Source organism: Marmota flaviventris, chromosome 5 (genome assembly GCF_047511675.1).
Source record: "Marmota flaviventris isolate mMarFla1 chromosome 5, mMarFla1.hap1, whole genome shotgun sequence".
NCBI lineage: Eukaryota > Metazoa > Chordata > Mammalia > Rodentia > Sciuridae > Marmota > Marmota flaviventris.
Genome location: NC_092502.1, coordinates 146,322,396 through 146,343,015, shown reverse-complemented (window position 1 = coordinate 146,343,015; position 20,620 = coordinate 146,322,396). Strand labels below are relative to the sequence as shown.

General features: G+C 39.4%; 1 protein-coding gene across 1 annotated transcript in view; it reads left to right on the top strand.

Annotated features, from left to right (window-relative positions):
- The first annotated feature begins 19,021 nt into the window (after positions 1–19,021).
- The window catches only part of Ranbp3l (RAN binding protein 3 like), a 180,254-nt gene continuing 178,655 nt past the window's right edge, over positions 19,022–20,620 (top strand). The window contains exon 1 of the mRNA XM_027936216.2: positions 19,022–19,173. The gene's annotated coding sequence lies outside the window, so the exon portion shown is untranslated. The remainder of the gene's footprint in view (positions 19,174–20,620) is intronic.

The following is a 20,620-nucleotide window of genomic DNA, read 5'->3' as shown; positions in this document are numbered from 1 at the left end:
GTTTTGGCTTTCTTTCAGGCTATATATTTTAAAGTTGTAAAATATTTAACCAAGGGTTACTTATGTTTGTAAGCCTTCGTGCCTCTAGGACTGAAAGCCTTTTTGCATTCTATTTTGGTCATCTTGCATTTCTCATTTAAGTGAATCTGGCCAAGTTCTGCCTACACACACTGACCTCATACTCCAAGGAAGCTGGACAAGCCAGGAGCATGAAGTTGCATACCTGAGTTTCCCTTCCCAGTTCATGTGCATCACTTCTTAAAACCAATCGTAGATGACAGGAGCTGGGAGGAATCCGCAATCTTCTAGACTGATACTATCATTGATCAAACGAGGAATCAGTGCTTGGCTTGGATTCCCCACCTGGAACACTTTCAAATTCACTATCTTGAGCCAAGTATAGGAAAAAAAGCACTGGATTTAGAGTCAGAAAACAGAAATTTGCATCCCAGATTTGCTGCTGCTGTTTGATTTTGGGTGGAAAACAGCCCTTTAGAGACCCAACATGTTGTCTGTAAGACTGGAGTAGACTGCGTGGGAGTCATTTATATATTCACTTATTTATTTCAGCCTTCAGAGTTCAACCCAGGGCTTCATGAATTCTAGGCAAGTGCTCTACCACTGAGCTATATCCCTACTCCCAGAATTTTTATTTTGAGATAGTGTCTCACTAAGTTACCCAGGCTGGCCTTGAAGTTATGATCCTCCTGCCTCAGCCTCCTGAGTGGCTTGATTTATAGGTGTGCAATAGCACTTCCAACTTGCTTGGTACTTTAGACTAAGCAAGTGTGAGAATTTCTGGTACACAATAAGTCTTAAATAGTTGTCTTCTTTCTTTCTTTTTTTTTTTTTTTGATTATTTTTTTAATTTTTTTTTAGTTGTAGATGGACATGATACCTTTATTTTGTTTATTTTTTTATGTGGTGCCAGGGGTCGAACCCAGTGCCTCCCTCACGCATGCTAGGCAAGCACTCTACCACTGAGCTATAACTATAGCCCTAGTTGTCTTATTTCTTATGATTAAGATTCCTTATGTTTCTAAAAGAAACATTTTTTAATTCATTCTTACAGAATTTGCCTAGAAAAATCTCACATAAACCAAGACACCAAAAGAATTAAAAATTTATAAGTAAATAACTGGGAAACAGGAGACAATTTTCCATTCTTTGTATTTAAACTAACTACTAAAACTGTTCCCAAAGGCTAAGGTAGGTTAAAGAGTTACCCAAGGCCATAAAATGGCAAACTAAGCCATTGCAAACTTGCAATGATTTATGTTCCAGCTTCGTATTCATTGTCCCATAGCAGTCCTGTGGGAATCACATGTGGTTCTAGAACAGGGGTACTAGAAAACTTATTCTGTAAAGGATCAAATGCAAATATTTTAGGCTTTGAGGACCACAAATGGTCTTTTTTTCCCCTCCAATATGCGTTAGTCAGTTTTCATTGTGACAAATACCTAAGAAAAATAACTTCAGGAGGAGGTTAGTGTCCTCAAGATTCAGTGACTTCCAGAAGGTCTCTCTTCTGAACCACAGTGCTGCATAGTGAACCAAGCCTTCGACACATGAGCCTTTGGGGGACATTCCAAATCCAAATGATATAATACAGAATTTTAAAATATAAGGAACATTTATGGATTGTACCAAAAAACAAAACCAAAGACTGTGGCTGGATTTGTCCTACTGGTCTGTTACCGAACTTTGTTCTAGATAGACTGCGTCTTCTGATCACACCCATGAGAATTTTTTTTTTTGACTTCAATAACTTTCACTCAATGCTTAAGGACACTTAGCCTCCTGACCCTACTAAGTGCAAGGGTGACAGCTCCCCCCACCCTCTCTCACACCCCAAGATTCTGATCTTTTAGCCTAGTCTTCTTTGTCTGAAAAACAGAGAAAGACCTTTCAAATATGACCACTCATGGTGTTTTTACCCACACAGTGACTTTTACCTTTTAATCCAGAAGTGATTTCTAAAGTAGCTAATTTAAAGCTTCTGGGCATTTTCCACTGGGATGGCCCACTTGGAAGATGATAGCAGTCTGCACAGCTCAGGGCTGTGAAGGGAGGTGAACCACAGAGGGTTGACTAGATGTAACTGCTCATGGCCAGTGGCAACTGGGTTTAGGGACTCCATATGCCCACTGATGGTATCAGTGTCTCAGCCATCCTATTAGGAATGTAACACAGTAGTTAGGTGCATAATAAACACTGGAATAAAACAATCCCATATTTAAAAATCAGTTTTACTTCTTACAAATAATATATCCTTGGATAATATTTTTTAAAACTCCTGAGTCTCAATTTCCTTCTCTATAGAATAAAGATTTTAATAAAATTACCTATCTTATGATGCCCCTTTCACCTACATAAATGTGCATATAATATACACATACAGTATACATGAAAACTTCCTTAGAAAGGTTCTTGGTCATGAATGTACCAAAAATAAAGTGCAACCTCCCTCTCTTTTTAGTCAAGTTTTTACATTAAATGAATTGTTTTTATTAAGGAATGTCCCCGAGAATGAAAGACTTCTATCCCTAACTTGAGATTGACTTTCTTTTGTTATAAAGATTTTTTCCCCAAATTTTCTTACAAGAATTTAAGAAATTGTATGACTATGTAACAACAAATTCCACTGTTGTATACAACTATAATGCTTCAATGAAAATATGGGAAAAAAGAATTTAAAAAATTAAGCCTAGAATTTTTTGGTTGCATCTATTTTTGTAGTTCAACACGCAATTCCAAAAAGTGCCTGTGATCCATACCCAGAGGACACTAAGATGAGTAGAAATCTGTGGTTCCTTGAGGTCTTTGTCCCAAATTTTTAGACAATATAGTGGAGGAACTTGTATGTCCCAGAGGTTTATAAACAGTTAAAATACAATCATATAGGGCATGGATTGAACAGAAAGTATGAGATGATCTGACAAAGTCTGGCACGTCGTCTGGGTTCAGTACATATTTGACAAACAATGTGAGTTAAGGAAAACATTGGGCTGAGCAGCAATGTTTTGCTCAGTGGCAGCAATCACGTCATTGATACCATAGGCTGCTGATGGATCTGCAGCTGAGCCTCCTGTGGATAATCAACTTTTGGCTGAGCCTGAAGAGTGCAACCTGAGGCAGCCAGCTCTTCCAGGAGTCCCGTGATACAACACAGGGAATAGCAGTAAGAACAACGATGTCGATGTCAGGAAACGGAGGATCACTTTACCAGGGGGAACCACAGGAATCTTGGGCAGGCAGAAAGTAATCATGAAAATTGCTTTCTGGCAAGGTGACATGGGTCAACTCTCTTGGCCTCATGAAGAGTGTTCTGTGATCTATTGTGGCTTTAATCACATTAAACCACTCTGTGGTTATGGGATGGCTGGCTTACAAGGAGTTCAAAGTACAATGTTGACTTACTATAATAATCAGTTTATGCTTAGCACTTTGTGGGGGTGAAGGAGAGTGGAAAATTTGGTTTCTTCACCTAAAATTGGCTATTAGGTCAGAGTTTACACACATATTACACTTAAAGAGGAAAGTGAAAAATCTTAAAGTCAGGAAGTCTAGGCTACAGGTCCCTCAAATTATTCTAGCAAAACAACAACAAAAAGAATGGTTTGGAAAACTCCAAATACTCTATTCTCACTTAGAAAGTCACAAAAACATGACCATGTAAAAGGGTCTGAAAAGTCCTATAGTCTGGTTTAGCTTGTCTAACCCCAAGTTCCACAAATGGAGCAGACCTTAGAACCTCCCCTCCAACCATCACTCCCCAGTGATCTGGAATTGTTTGATGCTTGGTGTTTGGTGTTTGATGTTTGATGCTTGGTGGAGAGTAGCAGAAGTCAAACCTAGCTAAAAGAGATAAAGCAAATTTTCTGAACGAATATCGGGAACTTGGAGAATTGTCAGGAAGGCTGGAGAACCAAGCTATCTCCTCTCTGGTTGATCAGATGGCTGACATGACTTGTCTCCTTATTTAATTATCTGTTTAACAGTGGATAATTTGAGGGCTGGAGGGAGCCTTAGAGATTGGTCAGGAAGGCCTGGTGATGCCATGAATGAGAAGCTGACACTGACGGAGGGGAGATACTTCAACGTGTCACTTGGCCAGCCATGGAGTGTACACCAGTTGGCATCTCCAGGACAGGACACTACCTTTTCTTTATATTCTGATCTCTGCTTTGAAGGGGCAGGAAATGCTTCTTAAAAGCACAGCACTCCCCTTAGAGGTGTAGAGAAGTAGGCTATATCTTGAGTGGTTGGCAACCATGAGCTTTGTACCAACACACTTCTATCTTAACCCAACTCAATGGGAGAACTTGTATTTGCAAAGTGACAAAATACATGTACTAATGTATTTCCCACTTATTTATTAAAAAAGAAAAAAGAAGTGATTTTGAGGTGACTTAACATATCCCTATAAAACCAATCCTATTGGTCTTTGGAAAGTTTATAGTTTTTCATGGTCATGATTCAAGGACAGTTAAAGATTCAATACTTCCCACTTTTGCTTCCCCTGCACCTAATGCCCCAAATGTGGAGAAAAACTACCCATCTCCCTGACTTCCCTTCTCTATGAAACATATTCTAGTACTCCTTTGTTGTCCTCCCTCACCTAGAATTGCCAGATAAAACACAGCACTCCCAGTTAAATTTGAATTTCAGGTAAACTATGAATAACATTTTAGTGTATCTCAAACATTTCATGAGACACTCTTAAATTAGAAAGCATCTTTTGCGTATCTGAAATTTAACTGGACATCCTGTATTTTTGTTTTTAAAATCTGCCAAGCCACTCCTACCCTTGGGAATCTGGATTGTTATATTAGAGTCTTGTTGCTGTGACTGAAATACCTGACATAAAACAACTTAAAGGAGGAAAGATTTATTTTGGTTTCTCAAGGTTTCAGAGATCTCAGTCCATGGTGAGTTGGCTGTAAGGCAGGAACATCATGGTGGAAGGGCATGGCCAAGGAAAGCTATTTGGCTCCAAGGACTTAATTCCCTCAAATAGGCCCCACCTCTGACACTTTCCACCAGCTCCCAATAAGTCCATCAAATAGATCAATCCACTAATAATGTGAGAGCCCTCATGATCCAATCATTTCTTTAAAGCCCCATGTCTGAACTTGGCTGCATTGGGGACCCAATGTCCAGCACACGAGTCTTTGGGGGAATATTCCAGATCCAAATCATAACAATTACCATTTCTTTTGTCTCCATTCTCTACTACCATTGGCAAATCTCTCTAACACACAGCAAGTGATTATCAATAATTGTCCATTTCTTTGGTTACTCCTGTACTCAGCAAGCACTTTTGTCACAGTACTTGTAACACTTCAACCCTTTATTACCCATAGGTAGCTCATCTTTGCCTTCTCCATCAGTCTATAAATCTAATGACAGGAGAAACCATGTCTTTATATCTTAGCCATTGGACACAATTGGTGCTGAACAAATGTTGAATAAAAAAATAAAAGAAAGAAAAATACTCAAATAATAACTTACTAATAGAAGATATAATCTGAGGAGAATATTGTCATTACATATCAAATGAATCTTAGTTTGGTAACTGACAATATTGAGTTTAAAAGCCCAGGTCCCCCACTCATTAGTGATATGCTCTTGGACAAGTCATTATTTCAAGATTTAAGTTCCTCATCTGTGAAATGGGGATGGTGCGTTTTCTAGCACTATGAGAGATTGTACCTGTGTAGGCCAGAGAGAGAAGGGTCACAGTCCTGGTGCCGTGAGGACTGTTCAGGGGGCTTCTCCACTACCTCACTTGCCTTTAGCCCATTCACTCCATGAAACAGTGAGGGTTGGGAGTGTGACAATCATTTATGGAGCAACTTCCTAGAAAAACAGAGACTACTTTTTGTTTTTATTTTTATTTTTCAGTACCAAGGATTGAACTCAAGGCCTCACATATGAGCATCCCAATTTCCCCCTTTATCTATTTTAGGAGAAAATTGTTACAGATTACTTACATTCCTTCTTCCTTTTCCTTTATCTCCTCCACACATATATATTTCTTATATTTTTCCTGTTTGTGAGAAGTGACAGGCCTCACGTTTCAGAGCCTGCTTTTTGGCACCAAGCAGTAATTATTTCTTCTTCCTCCCTCCCACAAGAGATGGGGAAGGACAGAGCACTGGAGTTAGTCATTCTCACTCTTCTGTAGGGGAGCCCCTCTCAGTATGTGTGATTACCATTGAGACATCTTTCCTGCTTTTTGAAGCATTCTATAGAGAATGTGAACTTTTCTTAGAGGCTCAGAATTATCAGTATGAATTGTGGCCTTGGAGGGACCTAGTATTGTGGGGGTTTGACTAAGAAAATCAACTTATAACAGGAAGAAAACTTCCCTGATTAACTAAGCAGTCTTTTGACTCTCTTCTTCCTCTGCCTAAGTAAGAATATTTCAATGGAAAAAAGATGATCAACAGGCAGTGCAATGCCTTAGCTCGGAGAGACAGATGATCAGAACATAGCCAGCATCACTCAGTCATCCCCCCAGCTTGTAATGGGATGACTGTATTGAGGGGTGTTAGGTACAAAGGAAAATGGCTAAGAAATGTGGACTCTCAGGTCAAACTCTCTTGGTCTAAATCCAAGCTTTACCTCTCACTGGGAAAAAAATTCTTATCTCTATCTATACGATGGAGTAATAATAATAATACCTACTGCATAGCATTGTTGTGGGTATTAGATAGAACAACTCATATAAGCAACTATGGTGCAGAAGCATTACTGATTATCAACTCTCATATATTTTATGGGTGAAGAAAAAATAGTGACTAGTAGAGCCAAGATTTGATTCCAATCCCACTTTTTTTTTTTTTAATTCCACCAAGGAGCCACTGCCAAAAGACAGAGGGAACGTGGAATTTGTTGCATAATCTTTGGGATCCCCAAATCATATCCTTACTCTAAAGCAATAAAATTTCATTAGTTGATTAAATAGGGTGTAGGTTTTGTTGCTAAAACCCCAAATATCAGTAACTCAAACAAAACAAGTTAATATTCTTCTATGGAAACAGACCAATCATAAGCAGTCTAAGGTGACATGGGGGCTCCACTGTGTCAGTACCAGAGACACTCAGTCATGGACATCTCTGTCATTCTTGATGTGACTGGTTGTCCTTGTTCGAGCCACCACTTCTGTAATCCTGCCAGCAGATGAGGCAAGTGGAGAACATGATCCTTCCCTTAAAGAAGGGCACGGCCTAGGTGCTGTCCATGCTGACTCCATTCACATCATTGGCCATGCCCAACTGCAAGGGAGGCTGGCAATCATGGCCCTTCTTCTAAGCAGGCATGTCTCAGCTATCACTAAATTTAAAAAAGAAGAGTGATTTGAGAAAGCTTAGGTGAAATAGCTCCTCCCAATCAACATTATTACCTTTGTCTTAGGCTAATTCGAGGATCTATTCTACTTCCATCTAGATATGCTGGATATTACTAGGGAACATGGTTCTCACCATTAATACCCTAGTCGTCTTTGATTCCTTGGTTATCTTTTTTCCCCCTCTGCCTTCTATTTCCTATCTTACTATCTGACTGCTGGCATTTTTCTTGCATGGGAGTCTAGACCTTAGATTCTTCCCTTCTTCTGAATTTGCCTGCCCCTTCCCCTTCTCTACCCACTTAAACATTGGACAGTTGCATTTTTTCCTAGATGGAATTATATGTAATATAAAAGCAAATTAGTTTGAATGAAGGCGAATCATATCACAAGTTTTGTGATAAAGCCATGTTGGCTAGTCAGTCCTAGGTCTTTCATGTCTGTTGGTTCTCAGCAGTAGATGTCTGTGATTGCTGGATAAGGAGGTGTCTTTGTACCAGAAGAAGTAAAAAGGAACTGGAGGAGATCAGTGATATGGTGGGGGAGAATGAAGCCATCAGACAAATGCCATCTGGAAGGAAATTTTGCAAGGAAACAAAACAAAACACCATCTAGTACATAAGAATAAAAAAAAAAAAAAAAAAAACAAAGCAGACGAGGAATAGGGTGAAATGAATATGGGAAAGGACAAACAGTCCAGAGGTGAGAAGCAACTTTCTTAAATCTTGACAAGTCATTGTAGTTCCCTAGTGTGGATGTCAAGGCTGTGGTTAAATTAAAGTTGGGAAACACAGGCCTTGGAGTTGGTATGCGGTTGTCTTCCTGCAAGTTGAAAAGAAGGACATTAACATGCTGGGCAGCAGGGACTCTCTGGCAAGGAATAAACTGGGAGCTGAATGTTGGTCTCCACGCAGACCATTCTAATAACTAATCCTCTTTGTAACGGTCGATTTACATGTTAGAAGATCTAAAAGGCAGGAAGCGTAGAAATGGGCTTTGAATTTTCTTCCTTAGATTTCGCTTCCAATTAATCTTTCTGAGACAAGAATTGCAATCCACCACAAACTGTTTTGAAGCTTTCAAGAGCAGGTTTTGCTACTTCAGACAAGATGCTAACATATTAAAAAGGAAGAAAACAACTTAGTGTTTGGTTGAATATTTTTCCTTCCCAAATATGAAAACAAGCTCTCAATCCCAATAAAGGCAGTATGGAAATTTTATTTAAAGTAGACTTCTGGCAGCTTACTTACAATCACAGGACCAGAGAAGACTGCCTAATAATTTTTTTTTTCAGATGAAGAAACTGAGGCCCAGAGAAGCCAAGCCATTCTCAAAAGTTTGCTCAGCAAGTTAGTGATAGAGCTGAGGCTAAAACCCTGATTCCTCACCCATAACCTATTGCTGCTTCATCAAAGAAGTTATTGGTAATAAAGAAAATGAGTGGTATCCTAAGTGTTATTATTATTATTATTAGTTTTTTAGAAATTTCTAATGAAAGTCTCCATTATATGTGAATGAAAGATTTTGTGTTCAAAGAAACACACTTGCTCCTGAGTGGAGAGGGTGGGATGTGACCTCAAAGGCAATGCTAGGTCCTGTTTTTTGCTCCACAGCCTTTCCTGCTTCTCTTGCCTATGGATGGAAAAACTCATTATTATTTCCTGAGGCAAAAGTGGCAGATTCTCCATCACACTACAGTTAAAATGAAAACCTTCTCTAACAAGGAACCCCCCTGCTGGTATTAATATTTACCAGCAGTGGCTTTAACCTTTTGTGGGGTCATGGACATGTTTTAGAATCTGATGGAATCAAGGATCTGTCTCCTGGGCTGGGATTGCAGCTGAGTGGTGGAGCCCTTGCCTAGTCTGTGTGAGGCACTGGGTTTGATCCTTGGCACCTCCTAAAAATAAATAAATAAAACAAAAGTATTGTGTCCATCGACAATTAAAAATAAAATATTTTTAAAAGAACCTTTCTTTTAAAAGAAGATGGGTGTGCACAGTGATAACACTTTGAGGTCTCATGCCTCTGAAGTCCATCTTGGACCGTGTTGAAGGACTCCTGCCTTTTTCAGTAAATTAGCTTTTCTCATTAACTGGCCGGTCTCCACTAGCAGAGCTTAATGGGAATGAAACTGAGTTTCCATGGGAGAAAAAGAAACCAAAAGGAACTTCTCTGAGGGGTGAGAAGCCACCAAGGGGACAAATGGGGAAGAAAGATTCTCAGGGGAGTTTGGAGGGTAGCCAAAGACAAACTTCTCAGCTTCATCGCCTTGTCTAGAGTTGGCCATAACCATTAATTCCAGGCTTTCCTAACTTACTTTGCTGGCCTCTGTCATAATGCCAAAGTCACACACCTTCTTGGAATCGTTCCCCAACACACACGGCTTCTCAAAGGCGGCCCTGTGCTGTGAGTAAGATGTCCAGAGGGGAGCAGAGTCCCTGTTTCCTGGCTTCTTGCCACCTTATGCTGCTCACGCGTCCTTCAGACCCCTAAAAGGGGTGGGAAGCTCCCTGGAAGAAGTGACGGGGAGAGGATATATCACCCCAACTCAGACGTGATCTTGGCACAAGCACCGAGTAGTGGAGTAGTGATGTATTGATAAACATCAAAAGAAGTAGTGAATTCCAAGCAAGAAAGTGAAGTGGAACAACTCGAGAAAGCCAGATCCCCCCCGCCCCCCAAAGACAGAAGGTGATTTGTAATGCTCAGCAGGACGTGGTTAAGAAATGTGTATGGGCGCCCATGAGCAGTGGGAAGAGCTGCCACAGAGCAGGCCAGCGCCACCAGGGCACAAGTGTCCCCTGGACTCCCTGGCAAATCCAAAGAAGTGACTCTGAGATGGAATGTGAGTGTTGAGCAGCCATTTCAAGAACAGTTGAAAGATATAGTGAGTCCTGGGCTGCAATTGAGGACTCTGTTTTTTTTTTTTTTTTTAAATATCTTGTGCTTACAAACTAGGAACCATTACATCAAGAAAAAAAAGTGGAAGAATACCAGCTAAAAGCATCTGGGATATAGGCTGGACACTGGGAAGCTGGGAGGTTGGCTGTATCTAGTCACACCTGCCCCAAAGAATTTATGCACAGTGTTATATAATCTGTATTGCCCAATGGGTGTTTTAATTTCATTTATTTTTTTATTGATTTTTAAAATAAATGACAGCTAGAATGCATAACAATTCATATTACACATATACAGCATGATTTTTCATATCTCTGGTTGTATATAAAGTATATTCACACCGATTTGTGTCTTTATACATGTACTTTGGATAATAATGTCCATCACATCCCACCATCATTTCTAACCCCCTGCCCTCTCCTTTTCCCTCCCACCCCTCTGCCCTATAATTTTAACTAATTTAATTGCATAGCTACCCATGTCTAGTGACTACCTTATTAGACAGTGCTGATCAGAGACTAAGCTAGAACATGTCGGCATTGACCCACAGTACTGAGCCTCTGCTGGTAAATGCCCACCTTTGTTCATTTGGTGGGCGGTTCTCTGCCTGGGCCTGCAGAGCATCTAGCAGTCTGACCATCTCTGTAGTCTCTGTGCTTGGAACATCTAGAATGGAGCTCGGTAACTCATCTCTGTCTCACTTGATGCACTCCCTACAGGCTGACTGCAAGAGAAGTACAGTTGGCCCTCTGTACCTGTGGGTTTTGCATCTGGGCCACCAACCAACCATGGATCAAAAAATATTTGGAAAAATAATGGTGCCTGTGTTGAACATGTGCTAACATTTTTTTCTTGTCATTATCCCCTCAAAGTAAGATAACTATTTACCTAGCGTTCATATTGTACTGGGTGTTATAAGTAATGAGAGATGACTCAAAATATATAGTAATTTGTGTGCAAGTTATATCAAAATACTATGCCATTTCATATATGGGCATGGATTTTGTGGGGATCTGGTACTGATCCCCTGAGGATGCCAAGGGACAACTGTGTTTCCTTTTTCTTTACTGATTAGAATGTCGATCTACTACCACTTGGATATTTCACCTTTCCTCTGGGCATGTTTCAGCTTCAATTCTCTTTCTCTTTCTTTTCATGTAGAGTTTCCAGTTTTTCTTTTGGCCACTGAGCATCAGATTATTTATCTTCAACTCTACTTCTGTCTGTACAGTGGGATTTTTTTTTTTTTTTGGCACTCGCTAAGAGGACAGAGAAGCTAAACTGTGTAAGTAGGCTACACTGTGTAAGTCATCTTGAGGCTTATGATGATGACAACATTTTAAAGTTGAAAATGATGTTGGAGTTGAGGAAGTTCAAGTCCTTCACTGTTCTGCAGAGGAAACTGGGGAACCAATGGTAAAAACGATACTATTCGTTCATCCACCTGTTCAGAAATATTTTTGTGTCAGACATTGATGCAGCTGCTGGGGTTCAACGGTAAAAATATAACAAAGCAAAACCACAAGTGTCTCTGCCCTTCTGGAGTTGACTTCCTGATGGGGATGACAGACAATCAATGAGCAAACAGATAGTAAAATGTCGGGTAGAGAGAAGACCTTCTAAAATAAAGCAGGATAAACCTGTTGATGCTGAGTGGTGCTATTTTATGCCGCAGTCTGGCTGGGCACAAATCACGAGCCACTGAAGCAGGAACAAACTTTATTTTTAAAACGCAGAAAAACACTTCACACAGCTCCCGGGGAAATCCTCCCAAACGCGCCACGAGGCTTGTCCAGGAACCCCCAGCCGGAACTATATCTCCCGGAAATCCCTCCTCCTGCACTTCCCCAACCAATGGGAACTCTCGGGGAATCCCCGGAAATCCCCACGAGAACTCCAAAATAGTGCGAGAACTCAAAAGTTGCGGCAGAGGCGGACAGGCAGAGGCGCCTGTCAATCAATACTGTTGGCAAAATGCCAGGGGCCATACAGACTCAGCCGTGGCTCTCAGCAATTTTAGATAGCATGTCCAGGGAAATCATCTCTGGAGGCCCCTAACCTATTGGACCCTGGATGGGTTCCTAACTCCCTTCATATCTCAACTCAAATATAAAGTATATTCACACCAATTTGTATCTTCATACATGTAATTTGGATAATGCTGTCTATCACATCTCACCATCATTTCTAAGGGAGGTGGAAGGGGGTTAGAAACGATGGTGGGAGGTGATGGACATCATTATCCAAAGTACGTGTATGAAGACACAAGTTGGTGTGAATATGCTTTATATTTGAGATATGAAGGGACTTAGGAACCCATCCAGAGTCCAGTAGATTGCGGGCCTGGGTGGAAAAGAGCAGTGCTCTCTTGCCTGTGAATGTTTGCTTCTCTTTTGGCAGATCTTTTATTTTTCCTTTGATGCTTCCATCACTTGAGGACATCAGACTCTAGATTTTTGCAACCTTTGAATGTCAACTCCCACTAGAAACTCTCCAGGTTTTAACCTCAGTGTGGGGCTGCACCATTGATTCCTCTCGCTCTGAGATTTCCAGCTTCTTGGATTCAACAGCTACTGGTTTCCCCACTCTCCAGCCTGCAGACAACCATTGTGGGATTATTCAGCCCCTGATTGCATAAGTTGATCCAATAAATTCCCTCTTCCAGTTCTGTACACCTTCTGTTGGTTCTATTCCTCTAGAGAACACTGACTAATACACTTTTCTTTTACCAGGAAAGACCAATAACAAACTCTATCTTGATTTCTCTTCAAATATTGTCTCACACATTCAACTCATTTTAGAATTTACCTGTAGACTTCAAATCTCAAAGGCAGTTATAGCTTTATGTGTCTGGTTTGCGATCTGTTTTATAAGCTTTTTGTCACTGTGACCCAATATCTGACAAGAACAACTGAGAGGAGGAAAGGTTCATTTTGGCCCAGGGTTTCAGAAGTTCAGTTCATGGCTGGCTGACTCCACAGCTCTGGGCCCAAGGGGATGCAGAGCATCTTGGCAGAAGGACATGATGGGGGAAAGCAGTGCAGGACATGGCAACCAGAAAACAGAGAGCTCCACTCACCAAGGAGAATACTCACCAAGAACAACACTCACCGAGGACAACATTCACCAGGACGAGATGTAAACCCCAAAGGCACACCCCCAGAGGCCTATTTCCTCCGGCCACATACTATCTGCCTATAGTTGCCCCCTAGTTAACCCATATCAGTGGATTAATCCACAGATTAAGCTATACCTCTCATAATGTAATCATTTCACTTCTGAAAATTCTTGCATTTTTTCATATATGCACTTTTAGGGAAACTTCAGATCTAAACCATAACACTTAGTCTTCTTGTGAATTCTGTTCCATGGTTCCACCCCCAGCCATAAAACATTTAAGAGGGCAATCAATTGGTACCCTCAAATTTACTTGCACAGTTAATTATTGATCATTTAATATAGGAGGGTATAAAAGGAGGTGATGGGTTATTCCACATCAAACAAAAGTAAAATAAACTCTTGTATGACTAACTCTAGTCAAAGCCCTTTGGAGGCTTTACTTTGACAAGGACATGTATTCAGGTTGGGCTCAACCCAAACAAATTGGAGACTTTCAAAGAGGGGAAAGGTGTTAGAGAAAGAAGTTAAATGACTCTGTCATTGTCCAACAAACTTGTGCTACTCAGGATTTCTGATATTTTGTTTTTTAAAAAAATTCAAGAATATAATCACATTGTCTACTGAGAAACCAACAAAATTAACTCAGAAAGTGTTCAAAGAACTGAATAACATTGCTATAATAAAATCCCTTTCATTTTCATATAATTATTCATGTGGATAGGTTTCTTTAAATTTTGTATATAAAATAGAAAATATTAGTATAATAGATTCTGAACTCTGACTCATCTTGACATTAAGAATTATTTATCCATATAAATAGCTAGACTAAGTCCTACCTATTCAGAGATGCATTTCTAATAAAATTCACTTTTAATGTTTAATAACATAATAAATTATGTTGATTTTACCAAAATTATATTAATTAAATTCTGGAGATGTATCTAAACTTTTGGACCCTTTTAGTCATAGGAAAAATTTAAAAAAAAACATTAAATTTAAAAGCCCATTAAATCTCAGATTATATACATATATTCATCTATATGTATATGTATTATATATGCATATTCTATGTGTATCTCTATAGCATATATATGAATGTCTATATTATACATAAGCATCAAATAATAACTTTTTCTATCCCATTTTTTTTTTTTACAATTAAAAGAGTCATGGAACAGTTTAAGAATACCAAAATATTTAACATGGCAGAAAATATATCCTTTGCAACTCTTTAGACCTTACAATGTAAGATGTTAGATATCAACTTGGAAATGAGTGAGTTGTCTTAAAAATTATTTTGAGGGATGCCAAGTAGAAAAAGGTTATCCTAACACATAAGATCAGAAACTGACAGATGGCTCTGGCGAGGATGTCACCCAACCCAATGAAGTTGTCTCCATTCCATTTTGATTGCTAGTTCTGGCAAGTGGGGATGAGACAGGCTATAGGTTTCACTTAGCCCTAAATGTGGCGAATGAAATAAGGCGGAGTCTGGGAAACGGGGTCACAGCTGGCTCGACATGATTGCTGCTTCTTTTCTCTTCCTTACAGAGGGATATTAGGAGGTAAATGGCAACCCAAAGGAGGACACCTCCATTTTCTGAAGTTCTCTCCTCCACCAAGGGCTTCCCCCAGGTGGATACATATCATCAAGATCCTCAGGATGTTTCCTCACTCTGGCTGTCTTCAGCTCTTAATATTCTGGCTTTCTTGTTTTTTAAAGCCACGACTCCTGTCCATCTGTCTAGAATGACCTGAAGTGCCTTTTAAGTGACAATTTTTAGTCTCATTACATACCTGTTGTATTGGCATCTGTAGGGGTAAGACTGAGGATTCTGTATGATTAACTCTTCAACATAAGGACTACTTCCTTATGCCCGAGCAGCTTTTGCCCAAGCAATAACAATGAGTTTCTTTGCTTATGAAAAATCTTGAGCTTGGGACTTAGGATTTAAAATACTGAGAAACTGAGATGTGAATCAAAATGGATTTTGGCTTCTTTTACCCTCAGATGAATTGCAGATACTTATTGGAGCTTTGTTGGCTTTCATCTGGAGGAGTATAAAGAAAGGCATAATGTTTAGAGCAAGAAAAAAATGCATTTCCAAAAAAAGGGGAAAATCACAAAGCGAGCTCTCTTCTAGGCTCATGCTTAAGACCATGACATTGGACAAACGTCCATGAAAGTTCAACACTGACAAAAGAAAGAGCAGATGCTTTCCAGTATTGTTCCTAACTCAGAGTTGGATATCATCCCAGCCCTGGGGGTTGGATCAGTTTGAACTAGATGAACACAATCATAATGGGAGGCCGCAAATGGGCGTTCTGTTCACAGTGAGCTTAGAGAGGAACTGGGGCTTCTATTTACCACAGTCAGACTCAAGCCCATTTGATTCTGTAAAGAATCCTGAAGGAAAGTCCCCAGGAAGACACAAGCTCAGCAGATGGGTCTTGATAGCATAGAGAGGTGGAAGTAGGTAAAGGTGGGAAGGAACGGACTTAGGATCTTTATTTCATTTCCCACATTTACAAACTAACAACTCCCTTCTCTCTTAAAAAATATTTTCATCAATTGTTTTTGTAACTTTATTTATCTATTCATTTATTGTGGGGCTGAGGATCAAACCCAGTGCCTCACATGTGCTAGGCAAGTGCTCTACCACTGAGCCACAACCCCAGCTCCTCTGTTCTCTCTTGATCAACTACCTGGGTCCAGTTCGAAGTTCAGGTCAACACTTGAATTTTTCTGAGTTTATTGCCTGGTGCCTTGCAGTGCTGTCCATCAGAGGATGTTTTTGATTATTCAAAATAATTTAAGCAAAGCAAAAATGTTTACTCTGTGCCAGCCCCCAAAAGTCTGGCTTTCCTCATCTAGCAAGACTTACCTCTTGGGCTTTGAAAAAGGGAAGCCTTGGAGAAAGAATCCAGGAAGGGGATAATAAACCTTGCAGAGTTTTTTCTTAACTTTCTTTGTGTATTTCTAGATTTAGGAAATATGAGATCTTCAGAAACAACTGTCTGTCTAGGCAAAAGAAGAATTTTGACCTCTTATGAGAAGTATCATTGCTTCTTTGATTTCACAGCACTCAATTACCACCTTGTTTTACCATAATGTAGTGAATTAAAGTAATTTGTTTGGAGAAGTTAGGGAAGAATTTGGGGATACTTCTGGGGATGAAATGAAAACCCTTGTGGTTGTCAAAACCAGGACTGAGGTTTGCTACTTTCAGCCTGGAAATACCAGAGAGTGGTCTAAGAGCATTTTAAAAGTCCTCAGCCTTGGATGTTTGTAATGTGACACTTTGGTTCTCAGCACAAAGGAACAATTTGTCTCTAGACATTTTTTGGTATCTCACTAATATAGGCAACATTCCTTCCACTTATTATGTTTACTTAAAAATTGTTTTAATCCACTTAAACAAATGGGTAGATACAGCTATCTGCCAAAGCATTTTATTTTTCTTGTTTGGAATCAAATAATTTGGTCATTTGGTTTAAGGGGAAAAAAATCATTGTTTTGTTACCCAATTGCTTTTCGTTTACAGTCTGAATTCTTTGGATAATCATTCATTTATCTGTTTACTCAATTGACAAAGATGCACTGGTTGCTTAGGTTGTTCTCAGAACTGGGTTAGGCATTGCGGGGCAGGGAGATGTTTCCAGCCTTCACAAAGCTTACTGGATTGCAGTTCTTCACATGTCCCTCTGGGGGTCGCTGTGCAGGTCGACGGGGAGATGACATTCCCTTGGACTGTGTGTCTTCAAGGCTGATGGGGGCACTCTGGCTCTTTCTCTAAGGACACTGCAGCCGTGTGCTTTCTCTATCATGGACAAGGCCTGCAAGATCTTCACCACCTCTTTCCCTCACTCACAGGGAGGCCACACAGAAGAATTTTTCCACAATGTTTGGAAGTTGATAAGATACCTTAAGCAAATGAGCAGAATTATAGTTACATTCCCAGCGGGACATGGAGATGTTTGAGTTGAGACCTTGACTGTACCTAAGTGGATGAATGTGTCCTTGGGGGTTTAGTTACAATCCAGGGGATTATTGAGCAAATCCCTTGTCCTGAGAGAAGCTGTAAATCAAATAACATAAGGCCTTCATTACATAAGGGAGATAACTCCCCCTACTAAATGAATTTGAAAGCATCCAGACTTGCCTTGCATAATGAGAGCTCTAGGTAATCAGCCTGCTGCTGCAGGCTCCTGGATCTGTTGGGTTCAATTGCTTACCCTCCCAAGCCCTGACCTCCCAGCAATCAAGAAGGGGGCTCCTTAGGCTGACTGGAAGAATCTCCCCCCCCCAACCCATCTCTCTTTTCAGGAGTGGAGGATTGATTCAGTTATAATCTTTGGCTCATTGCACACCATCGTGTCTGGGCACAGTACCCCCGCTGCTTGGCTCTGTGTTTTCCCCAAATAGTCTCATTCCCAACTCCCATATCTCTTCTTCCATAGGCATTTATTCTTAAAAATGTATAGTTTGGTCTACATACTTTTTTCCATCTTTTAATTATAACCATGTTCAAACATAGTGGAAAAGTTGAATGAATAATATATTATGTACTTCTATATCTACCACTTAGATTCAGATAGGACATTTTGCCACACTTGCTTATTTTATGTTGCATTTTGAAAGTAAGTCATCTACATCATCATATATCACCCACAAATACTTCAGCATTCCTCTAAAAATAAAGATACCCTCTTACATAAAGATATCATTATCATACCTTGGAATGTAAATCATTAAATGATTTCACCCAATTTAAATTTCTCTAATTACTAAAAACATTTCTGTAGCTCATTTAAAAAAAAATCAAAATTCAATAAAGTTTTACACATATTTGGTTAAATATGTTTATCCTATTTAACTCTATAATAGTCCTTTCCCCCAACCCCTTTTAAGAGACACAGATTTATTTAGGGAAGCAAATATACATTCAGGGGAAAATGTGGGCTATCTTAGGGAAGAGAAATTTTGGGGGGGTACAGTAAGAAATACATATTCAAGGGACAATGCTGGGACCATCTTGACAATGAGGAGCTTTTGGAGTAAACTAAGGAATTCACAGTCAAGGGAGAATGGGACCACCTTTGCAGTGAGAGACAACCCTTGGTGTGGGTGCTAATGTTATAAAGGGACAGCAGCTAGGGGTTGGATTACAGACAGAGCCAGAACAGAGTCAGACAATTTAACATCAGTTTTTCTAGATCTTGTACATTGCCTTCATGTTACTTTTTGCCAAAGAAGGCATAGGTCAAGGGCGGGGAACAAGGGTGCAAGCTGAGGACATGAGCTGAGTTGCTCTTTAATGCTTGTTTTGCATTTCACAGGTTCCCAGGCATTTCCTGTGTACCAGTGGCTCATGGACTCAGTCTCTTTCTGTATTCCCAAATTCCTATCTTATTCTCCTCGCCCCCCCCCCCCCAGATTTGTGCCCTTATTCTTAAGGGTCAACAAGGGGGAAGATCTGTCTTAGATGGCAGCTCTGAGCTGGCAAGGGGCAGTAACTTTCTACCTAGATGGGACTTAAAAGTCTCTGCCTGTCTGATCTAATGGGGACAGAGAAGAGACGGGTCTTTGTTGTGGCAAGAGGTTAGCATTCTTGCATTGTTGTCATTTCTTAACCATGGAACTGCTCTAATCTGGAAGGTAGAAATTTTACTAGGAGATGAAGAACAGTAGCTGAAGTTCCCAATTGTGTTAATAGCTGGATGAGGCTAGCCAAGGAAGCATTTATAATTTTAATTTACCTGTACACATCTCAAGATCTGGATTTTCCTTCAAGGTAGGTCTGTTAGATCAGACTTTAACTTAGGACAAACTTATAATTTTAGCAGGGTCTCTTTTGATAATTATTATCAGACACTCATGCATAATATCCTTTTCTCTGTAACCTCTTAGCTTTTCTTATATTTGGTAGTACCGACACAACGTGGGCACATCTTAAGTGACATTTAAAAGCACCATTGAAACAAATCAGCTTTTTGAAACACTTTATTTATTTTAAAAATTTTAAATTAAATTTATTTTTGACTGATTCATCAACCATAAAAATTGTACACACTAATGAGGTGCTATGTGATTGATCTTTCAATACATGTATACATTGTACAATGTTAAATAAGGTTAAGCATATCTCCTCAAACATTTCTCATTACTTATTAGTAAAAGTGTTAAAAATCTTCTCTTCCTGATTTGAAATATATAGTGCATTATCATAATCTATAGTCGTCCTACCATGCAATAAAACAGGAAAATATCTTTGTGCTAGATCACTATAATTGACTACCCATTGATGAACCTTCCATTCCTCCCTTTCCTCCACTCTTCCTCACATCTGGTAACCATCATTCTACTCTCAACTTCTATGAGATCAGTTTTTTTTTTTTCCCCATATGAGTGATCAGGTGGAACTTGTCTTTCTGTGTCTAATTTCACTTAACATAATGTTCTTTAGTTCCATTCATGTTGTTGCAAATAACAAAATTTCATTCTTTTTTATGGTTGAGTAGTTTTCTATTGTGTATGTATGTCACATTTTTTAAACCCTTCATCTGTCAATGGACACTTAGATTGCTTCCATCTCTTGGCTATTGTGAATAGTGCTGTGATAAACATGGAAATGAAGGTATTTCTTCTATACACTTATTTAATTTCCTTTGGATGCATACCCAGTAGTGGGACTGATGGATCACAAAGTAGATCTATTTTTAATTTTTTGGGGAACTCCTTACTGATTTCCATTATGCTGTACTAATTTACATTCCTGCATGAAAGTGTGCCCTTTTCTCTACATCTTCACCAGCACTTATCATCTTTTGTTTTTTTGATAATAGCCATTCTTACTAGGCTAAGAAAATATCTCATGTGGTTTTGATTTGTATGTCCCTGATGATTAGTGATGTTGAGCATTTTTTCATACCTATTGGTTGTTTGGAAGAGACTTGTTTCATTGTAGAATGTCTTCCATTCTGGATTAGTATGATTGCTTTCTCAAGATGTTGTTTAACTTGTTTCTTTATGTTTCATATGTCCATAAGTTTGAAGTTAAATCTAAAAACTTGGTTAAATGTAGGTTAAAGTTTTGGCAAAAATATTTCATAGGTTCATAGGTGATTTTTGTGTGCTTAAAATCGCATCCTATCAGGAGGCTAACAATCTTTAAAAAGTTGTCTATTTGTGATGTTAAATTTTATCACATGGTTAAAATGATGAGCATCAGATCTTTGCAT